The sequence below is a fragment of the Ranitomeya variabilis genome, chromosome 4 (assembly GCF_051348905.1).
Source record: "Ranitomeya variabilis isolate aRanVar5 chromosome 4, aRanVar5.hap1, whole genome shotgun sequence".
Classification (NCBI taxonomy): Eukaryota; Metazoa; Chordata; class Amphibia; order Anura; family Dendrobatidae; genus Ranitomeya; species Ranitomeya variabilis.
In genome coordinates this window covers 269356596-269366863 of record NC_135235.1, presented here as the reverse complement: position 1 = coordinate 269366863, position 10268 = coordinate 269356596, and positions in this window count along the sequence as shown.

Sequence of the window (10268 nt, the reverse complement as noted above, 5' to 3'; positions counted from 1 at the left end):
GTCAGCAAACTCCTGTGCCTCGCTTCATCTTTTGGACTTACTTAGTGGGCCTCCTCAGCCATCCACACAGACACAGATACTTTACACCTAGTCTTCACCCATCTCTGCACCCTAACTCACAATCTACCCTCTCCCTCTATCTGACCCCCATCTATTCACATTCTCATCATTGTCCTCCTCACCTGTCACCCATGACCACCAACTTGTCCACCCCTGCAGATACCTCACACTTCTATACACTCTCTGACTCTAGTGTACTACTGTCCTTCACAGCTTCACTCCACAACACATACACTGCCACTAGTTTCTACAATGCCACTCTTGCATCAGCCATCAACTCTGTTGCCCCTTGTCATGCATAGCAGAACGCAATAAATCAATACACAACCCTGGCTCAATAACATCACTAAAAAGACTCAGCAAGTATCTAGAATGGCAGAGCAGCATTGGGGAAAAAAAACGCTTCGCACGATGACCACCACATTCAAACAAGCAACACTCGCATTCAAAACAGCTCTCACCTCTGCTAAACAGGCCTACTTTACATCCCTCATATCTTCATTAGCCCACAACCCCAAACAATAATTCAACACTCATCAACTGCTTCATCAGTAACAGGAGCTGATCACAAAGCCAGAGGAGAGACGCCCTTCGTACCTCCATAGGAAGCAAGCACCCCAGCAGCCTCACAAGAGCAGTAGCAGTGGGGGGGCCACTCGGGCAGTGGACTGGGTACAGCAGGAGCCGACAGCCATCACAGTGCCAGGATGGAGGAGTCTACAGTCTCCAGGGGAGATCTTTCAGACGTTGTCCAGCCTCCTGATCCAGTACCTGTATATAACGGCCAAGTGGTGAGCGATCTACAAGAAAGTTCAGCAGGCTAATGGACATTTTTGTATATTTCTCTCCTCCGATCTCTCTCTGCCTTGATTTTGTCTGAGGAAGGAGATAGGGGGTTCCTAGGAAGCGTAAGACAAAAGTGAACCATAGGGAGTGCGCCCTTTGTGGGCAACAGTTATCTATATATATATATATATATATATATATATATATATATATATGAGGTATCGTGATTACTCGCTAATCCCGCCCCCTGCACAGTAGCTCCGCCCCCCACCACATCACCACACAATCCTGCCCCCCCACATCACCTCACATAATCCCGCGCCCCCACCACATCACCACACATAATCCCGCCTCCCCACCACATCACCACACACAATCCCACCCCCAACACATCACCACACATAATCCCGCCCCCCACCACATCACCACACATAATCCCGCCCCCCCACCACAGTACCACACAATCCCCCCCCCCCACCCCATTACCACACAATCCCCGCCCCCCATTACCACACAAATCCGCCCCCCCACCCCATCACCACACATAATCCCGCCCCCCCACCACAGCACCACACATAATCCCGCCCCCACCCCATCACCACACATAATCCCGCCCGCCACCCCATCACCACACATAATCCCGCCCGTCACCAACACACCACACATAATCCCGCCCCCCACCCCATTACCACAAATAATCCCGCCCCCCACACCACATCATTACACACAATCCCGCCCCCCACACATCACCACACATAATCCCGCCCCCCCACCACATTACCACACAATCCCACCCCCCACCACATCACCACACACAATCCCGCCCCCCCACCCCATTACCACACATAATCCCGCCCCCCACCCCATTACCACACACAATCCCGCCCCCAACACATCACCACACTATTGCTATTAACTTCATTTTAAGTTAATTTATCACCTGCATAAGCGCTATTGAATGTTGTCATTATTTACTTTAGTTTAATCACCAGCAGCGTTAATTAGATAGCAATGAGCGTGCAGAGCGTTAGCTGGCTGGAAACATCTAGTTAAGGATATGGACAAAAACGCTTTGCCAGACTTGCATAGAGCACACTATTGCAGAGTCATCTCCTAATTTGACTGCCAGCCTGAGGTCCTTAATTAAGTCGGAGGTACAGAAATCAGTTAGTTCACTGGCCCTTTCAGAGGATAGAGGTGGGAAGGGAAAGAAAAAATCCAGACTGTCCCCTTCAACGGCCGAGGATTCTACTGGCTCAGAGGAAGAGTGCCTGTGGGGATCTGACTAGACTGCCATCTTGTTGTACAGCGGCACGGAGGATCGTCAGTTTTCCCTTAGAAAGCCATAAGATCCACAATGGGTCTGGTAGATCAAAAAGCTAAAAGATCGGCTCAGAACTTCATATTTGCAGGCCTTGAGCAGAGGAAACGTAGAACCTTCCCGGTAAATGAGCAGATACAAAACCTCATTAAGAGGAAATGGGAGAAGCCGAATAAGAAGGGACAAGGTTTGGCTTCCGTTAAAAGAAAATACCCCTTTGAAGAGGAAGCATCCTCTTCAAGGGATAAGGCCCCGAAATTGGACATGGCAGTTTCCAAAATTTCAAGAAGATTCTCCCTGCCATTTGAGGACTTGGAGTCGTTAAAAGAACCATTGTACAGGAGAACTGACAGTTTCGTTAAGGTGGCCTGGTAGTCCTCAGCAGGGGCCCTGAGACCGGCCATTACGGCAACATGAGTGGAGATCACCCGAGCGTGCTTGGGAAAACCCAAGCAACGTGTATATTCGCTCATCACTAGTCAGTAAGGTCAGTGATACCTTAGACACTGAGATGGCATCTAAACTTTAAAAAAAATCCAGCCTACAACCGGTAATATCATAGGTCTTTCTGGGTCTAGGGATAGATTCGGTGAGACAGGAATGCCGCCTCCCGGAGGAGAGGAATATCAAGCCTCATCTCATCGACGGTAGCAAGTCCAAAGATGTCCCTCAGGAAAGCAATGTCCTTGTTGGGCTCTCTCACCACATGTGTATACCAGCAGTCAAATGGGCACAGTTCCACACACGAGACCTTCAGTGGTTCATCTTTGAGAATGAAGCAGTCTTGCAGGGGCGGTTGGAAAGCAAGCTGATCCTTCCAGAGATAGTGATCCGTTCTCTCCAATGGTGGCAAGAGAGCAAAGGTACCGTCACACTAGGCGATATCGCCAGCGATCCGTGACGTTGCAGCGACCTGGATAGCGATATCGCTGTATTTGACACGCAGCAGCGATCTGGATCCCGCTGTGAAATTGCTGGTCACTGCTAGAAGGTCTGCACTTTATTTGGTCGCTAGGTCGCCGTGTATCGCCGTGTTTGACAGCAAAAGCAAGGATACCAGCGATATTTTACACTGGTAACCAGGGTAAACATCGGGTTACTAAGCGCAGGGCCGCGCTTAGTAACCCGATGTTTACCCTGGTTACCAGCGTAAAAGTTAAAAAAACAAACAGCACATACTCACCAGCGCGTCCCCCAGCCTCTGCTTCCTGACACTTACTGAGCGCCGGCCCTAAACTGAAAGTGAAAGCACAGCGGTGACGTCACCGCTCTGCTGTTAGGGCCGGAGCTCAGTCAGTGTCAGGAAGCAGAGGCTGGGGGACGCGCTGGTGAGTATGTGCTGTTTGTTTTTTTAACTTTTACGCTGGTAACCAGGGTAAACATCGGGTTACTAAGCGCGGCCGTGCGCTTAGCAACCCGATGCTTACCCTGGTTACCCGGGGACCTCGGCATCGTTGGTCGCTGGAGAGCGGTCTGTGTGACAGCTCTCCAGCGACCAAACAGCGACGCTGCAGCGATCGGCATCGCTGTCGCTATCGCTGCAGCGTCGCTTAATGTGACGGTACCTCAACTCGGCACCCAGGGGAATTCCCAGTATAAATATCCAGAGTAGTCATGACAGATGTCTGTCCTTGTTGGTGGGGGGACCACCTGGATGACCACTGGCTACAAGGGACCTGGTCGCAAGAGGAGAGGTTAGCCTCCTCGAACAACTGGGAGCTCTTTGCGGTAGAAAGGGCATTAGATGAGCTGCTACCTTTTGTATGGGGCCACCATGTGAGGGTGCTCTCTGACAACCGGACTACTGTAGCCTACATAAACCACCAGGGAGGTACTAGTTCTTATCCCCTAATGTCGGTTGCAGAACATGTATTTATACTGGCAGAAAAACATATCTTCATTATCGGCCCTGCATATCACAGGGGCAGAAAATATCAAGGCAGACTTCCTAAGCAGCAATCAGCTAAGTCAGGGAGAATGGTCCCTGAAGAGGACAGTGGTCAATCAGATTGTGGACAAATGGTGTCTTCCTCAAGTAGATCAGGAACAGGAAGGTCCAAAAATTCTGCTCTCTGGACCCAGGAGAGAACCCTCACATAGTGGACGCCTTCAGGATGGAATGGACCTCCGGACTTCTCTGTGCCTTTCCCCCAGTGTGTCTCATCCCGTCGGTCTTGAGGAAGATTAGAAAAGACAGGCCAAGAGTTATACTGATATCTCCTTTTTGGCCACAGAGACCTTGGGTTTACTGGCTGAGGACAATGTCAATATGGGATCCGTGGGTTCTTCAGGAGGACCGGGATCTTCTATCCCAAGGGCCTTTTCTCCATCCTCAGATGTCCGGCCTGTATTTAACAGCCTGGAATTTGAGAGGTCAATTTTAGATTGAAAGGGTTTCTTGGCTAAATTAATTTCTACCCTTCTTAGTAGCAGGAAGCTGGTAACCACTAGGATCTACGGTAGGACCTGGAAGACGTTCCTATCCTTTTCAGGGGCGAGATTGGGGGAAGAAGTTCCTTTAACATCTATACTGGAGTTCCTTGAGAGGGAGCTAGAGCTCTGCCTTTCTGTCAGCACCCTTAAGGTGCAGGTCTCAGCCCTAGGGACACTATACAATTGTAACCTAGCGAGTAATAGATGGATCACTAGGTTCATCAAAGCCTGTAGCAGAGCAAGTACCTGTAGAACATCCTCCATGGGATTTGAATTTAGTGTTGACAGAGAGCCCCTTTGAGCCTTTACATTCCACCTTGGAAAAAATAGTCTCCCTAAGGGTATGTGCACACGTCCGGATTTCTTGCAGAAATTTCCTGAACAAAACCGGACATTTTCTGCAAGAAATCCACATGCGTTTTTTGCGCGTTTTTTTTCCGGAGCTTCCCAATGCATTAAATAGCGGGAAAAACGTGAAAAATCTGCAAAATTAATGAACATGATGCGTTTTTTACTGCGATGCATTTTTTTGCGGAAAAAAGCGCATCATGTGCACAAAAATTGCAGAATGCATTATAATTGATGGGATGCATATGTATGCGTTTTTATAGCGAAAAAACGCTAAAAAACCGCAACGTGTGCACACAGCCTAAAAAGATCCCTGCTGGTGGCCCTTACATCAGCTCTCAGGATGAGCGACATACAGGCCTTATCGGCAGATCCCCCTTACACTCGGGTCCTGGAGGATAGGGTGGTTTTACAATTAGACACGGCATATCTCCCTAAGGTGGTTACAAAATTTCAAAGGGCACAGGAAATAGTATTAACATATTTATGGTCAAACCCTAGCAACCATAAGACTGAGAAATTACACACACTAGATGTTTTAAGGTGCTTGCTGCGGTATTTAGAGGTGACAGAACCTTGGAGGAGACAGAGGGCCCTGTTTGTGTTCTTCCAGGGGTCTAGAAAAGTACTTAAGGTATCTAAACAAACCTTAGCGAAATGGGTCAGGGAGGCTGTCAAGCTAGCTTAAGTCAGTGCAGGCAGGGCCATTCCTGAACGTCTGAAGACCCATTCTACAAGAACCGTGGCGGCATCCTGGCGGAGAAAGCAGATGTCTCCATCCACCAGATTTGTAAGGCGGCCACATGGTCCTCTCCATCCACCTTCTATAAACACTGTAGACTGGATTTGTCTTCTTCCTCTGAATTCACTTTCGGGAGAAGGGTTATACAAGCTGTGATCCCTTCCTAAGATAATAAGTTTCTGAAATTCTCTTGTGGTGCTTTCTTGGGTGACTGAAAAACACGGATATTACTTACCGGTAGTATGTTTTTTCCTAACCCATGACGGCACCCTTATATTCCCTCCATGTTTACTCACTCTTTCGGTGGATCTTGGTTTTGTTCATATACCCCTTTTTGATGTTGGTGGATGAGGATGAATAAGAATATAGATATTATTTATGTGTATACACTAACCTGGGAGTTTTCTCTCGTGGTCTGTAAGCCAACTGATGCTGAGCAAGGAGCCACCCTTTTTATCTTGAAGGTTTCCTGTCTTTGAAGGGTGTATCCCCTCTTTCTCATGGTGCCTTTGTGGGTTGCGAAAAAAACACATTACCAGTAAGTAATATCTGTGTTTTAAAACCTTAACCCTTCACGCTGCAGCCCATTTTCATTTTTTTTCTCACCTTCATCCCAGAGCCATAACTTTTATTTTTCTGTCCACATAAACATATGAGGGATTGTTTTTTGCAGGACTAGTTGTATTTTTGAATGACGCCATTCATTTTACCACATAGAGTATTAAAAACGGGCAAAAAATTACAAGTGCGGTAAATTGTGAAAAAATTACATTCTGATATTTGTTTCTTGGGAATAGTTTTTACCGGTGTACATTTTGCAGTAAAAAGGACCTCACAATATGATTCTCATCATCAATTCAATAACGGAGATACCCAACATGTCCAGTTTTTTTAAATCATAGTGGTGTAAAATAAATCTGAAGTTTGAAAAAAATAAATTTTTGGAGTTGTCGCCATTTTCCAAGACCCGTAACATTTTTATTTTTCGTCCGATGGAGCTGTGGTAAGACTTATTTTTTGTGGGGAGAGACTTTTTTTTTATTTTAAAATTGAAATTTTTTTTTAAAGTTTTACAAATTTTAACAAATGGATCTAAATCCAGACAATTACAATCAGAAACATAGGAAATTAAAAAAAAGATTACAATGGCAAGGCAATGTGGGAAACAATAGAGGGAGTTACTCCCAAGGATAATAGAATGCTTTAGATATTAATTATAAAATGGGTCAATGTAAATCCATTATACCAAGTAAAGCCTGATACCAAGGATCCCCCAACTTTGCCTAATTAGAAAATTTTGACAATAAGATAAAAATAAAAACACAAAAGGAAGTTATCATGAGTAAATCCTCATACAGACAGACAAAGACAGGACATCAAGGAAGGGAAGAAAAAGGGGGAATATAATATCTGAGAAGAGGGGAGGACCAAATGGTTAAAAGATGACCTAATCATTTATCTGCGCCCAAAAGTAATCCCATGGGGCCCAAACGGAATCAAAATTCTCCACTCTTGCATTCAAAAGAGTCGTCATATAATCCATCCTTCGAATGTCATTAATTCTATGTAATAAGTGCTGATGTAGAGGAGGAGAGGTCTGTTACCAGTTAAGGACGATCAGACACCAAGCCGCTGTAAGAATGTGTAATAACATCTTAGCTGAATTTTTCCCCATCCCTTTGGGGGTAATATTTAATAGATATATAATCGGGTCAAGCCCCACATCAACATAGAGGACCCTGGAGAACTTTTTTTTTTTTTTTCAGATACATTTTTATTTAACCAAATTCAAGATACAAAGCAATAAAAAAATCACAATGATAACTAACAAGGTCATTAGTTTCCAAATTCCTTCCCTCCCCCCCCATTACATACAAGAGCAGCAAATGATGCAACCTACATTCGTGATCATCTTCTCTCCACCCAAGGTGTCTACAGGGTCTCAAATGTTCTTACCCCTTTCACATATTTTTTTTTTCTATATTCACAATAGAGTCAGACTGTCTGAAGATCTGCCGACGTTGAGGGAATTTTTCATTTATCCAGTATCTGGCGATTAGTTTCCGCGCAATATATAATAATCTAGCTATTGCCACCTTATATTTATTATGTACCTGGACCTCCTCCACATATCCCAGAATACACACCACAGGATCCCTCTCAATCCTACAACCATACGCTCCCCCAATGGCATTAAGCACCGCTGTCCAATATGGGTTCAGATTTGGACACTGCCATAACATATAGAGAATTCCAGCCCCCTCCACCCGGCACCGAGGACACTCAGAAGTCTGTCTAAGACTCGCTCTATACAGCTGTTCAGCAGCCCTATATACTCTATGGAGTACATATATCTGCGAGAGGTCTGCCCGGGTCACTCAGCGATAATTGAGGTATATATTCCATAATTACTTCCCATTTATCTTCCTCTATCCTTCCCATCTCCTCCCATTTCCTCTGTGCTCTAATAGGATAATTTTAAAAAGTATGCATTAGATCCTTATGAATGCCCGACACTACGCAGCCCCCCCTCTGCGCAGACATAATCAATCAATATATCCTTGTGAATCTCCATATTCATCTTCTTGCTCTGCGTAACATAAGCATGCCTAAACTGCCCATATTGAAATCTGCAGACCTCCGGTAGCCCATAATTCTCCTGCAACTTTCCAAAGGGCACCAATCCCTGCGTTTCTTGTACGTGAACCATGTACTGTATTCCCAGTCTCATCCAAATTTTAAATTCTCCCATTTTAACAAATTCCGGTAGAGTCTCGTTTTGCCATATTGGGGAAAAAATTGACAAGTGCTCCAAACCCCTAATCTTTTTAATTGCCTCCCAGACTTTATGTATCAGTGCTAAAGTAGGATACATCAAACCCATCTTCCTAAAACTTCCTGCCTCCAGCTCCTGAACCAAGGGATCCCTCCCCATCACCTGGACCAAGACCCTTTGTATTGAACCTGCCCCAGACACTTCCCTCCACCTCCTCATCTATTGGCCCTGAGCAGGTAAGTAATAAATCCAAGGGTTCGGAAGCGCCAGTTTCCCTCCATCCTTGGGCCTTTGCAATATCTCAAGTATGATCCTTGGCTGCTTTTTCCCCCACACAAGATCTCTAAATATAGAGTTGATAGTATGAAACCACAGCTTAGGCAGGCTTCACACTCACGTTCGGCAGGGCTGCGGATGAAAGCCGCCTTCCTCCGTTAAGCTCTGCCCACTGCCGCGCCTCTTCCTTCAGCTCCGCCTATGTTGGCATGCATCCCCATCTTTAACATTGGATACGCAGGCCATGTGGATGTATGCAGATGCCTCTGCATGCGTCGTCTTGACGCTGCGCTGACTTGCATCAAACGCAACATGTTAGGATTTTGTTGCGGTCAGCGCAGCTTCAAAACGACACATGTGGAGGCATCTGCATACATCCGCATGGCCTGCGTACCCAATGTTAAAGAGAGGGTACGCAGAACGCATGCAGACGTAGGCGGCGCTGAAGGAAGAGGTGCGGCAGTGGGCGGGGCTTCACAGAGGAAGAAGGCTGCCATCCGCAGCCCTGCCAAACGCTAGCGTGAAGATAGCCTTATGAAACCATATAGGGGCATTGCACAAGATGTACATCAATTGGAGCTTCAAAATCATCTTAATCAAATTAATTCTTCCCACTACTGAAAGAGTTTGGGGCATATAAATTGCATAGAATGATGGGCCTGCTCATCAAAGAAGCCTCCAAAATAACATATCTACCCCCAGGATCAATATGTGTTTGGTTCACTTGTAAGGGGCAACCTTATGATATTAAAATAGCCACTCCACCTCTTATTACTGGTAAAAGCAGAATAAGGCATAGGGAAGGAGTTGAAGGCAAACTTGAAAGATCCTGTGTCTCCTGAAGGAAGGCAATATCGGCCTTCCGGGACTTCAGTTCTTGGAGGGTAAGCCTCCTTTTTCTAGGGTAGTTAAGTCCCCTAATGTTCAATGATATTATGCATGTCATTTTGCATTATTTAATTTACACACACATGGCATTCAAGATGTATCATCTTTCCCACTTCTTCTAAGATACAGTAATGGTCAATCTCTTGTGGAAGATTCAACGTCTGTTGTTCTGGATGTTGTGACCGGGTTAATGGATGGGAAAGAAACATTAGGGATAGGGAAAAAAAGGACAACAAAGAACACAAAAAGAAAACACATAACTCTAGGAAATAAAGCATCATCATTCCTAGGGATAGAAAGCCTGGTCTGTGGCTACCCCATGGAATATATCAAACCCACCAGGGAGAGAAAAAAGGATATCTGTAGCCACAGAGAAGAATCTCAGGAAGGCATAGCCCAGCGCTTGGCCCATGCCAAGGGAAAACAACAGTAAAAATATCCCCTGTCATAAGACAATCCAGAGCTTCCCCAGGCATACAGCATTTATATTGTGGGGGATTTACGGCTTTTAAACATTTATGAAACAATATAAAGATGAGCCTGCTAATGCCCATTAAGATACTTATACAACTGTGAAGGGTTAAACTAAGAAAAATTAAAGCAGGCTTCATTTTGTGCTTTTCGACTCCATCTTGCTG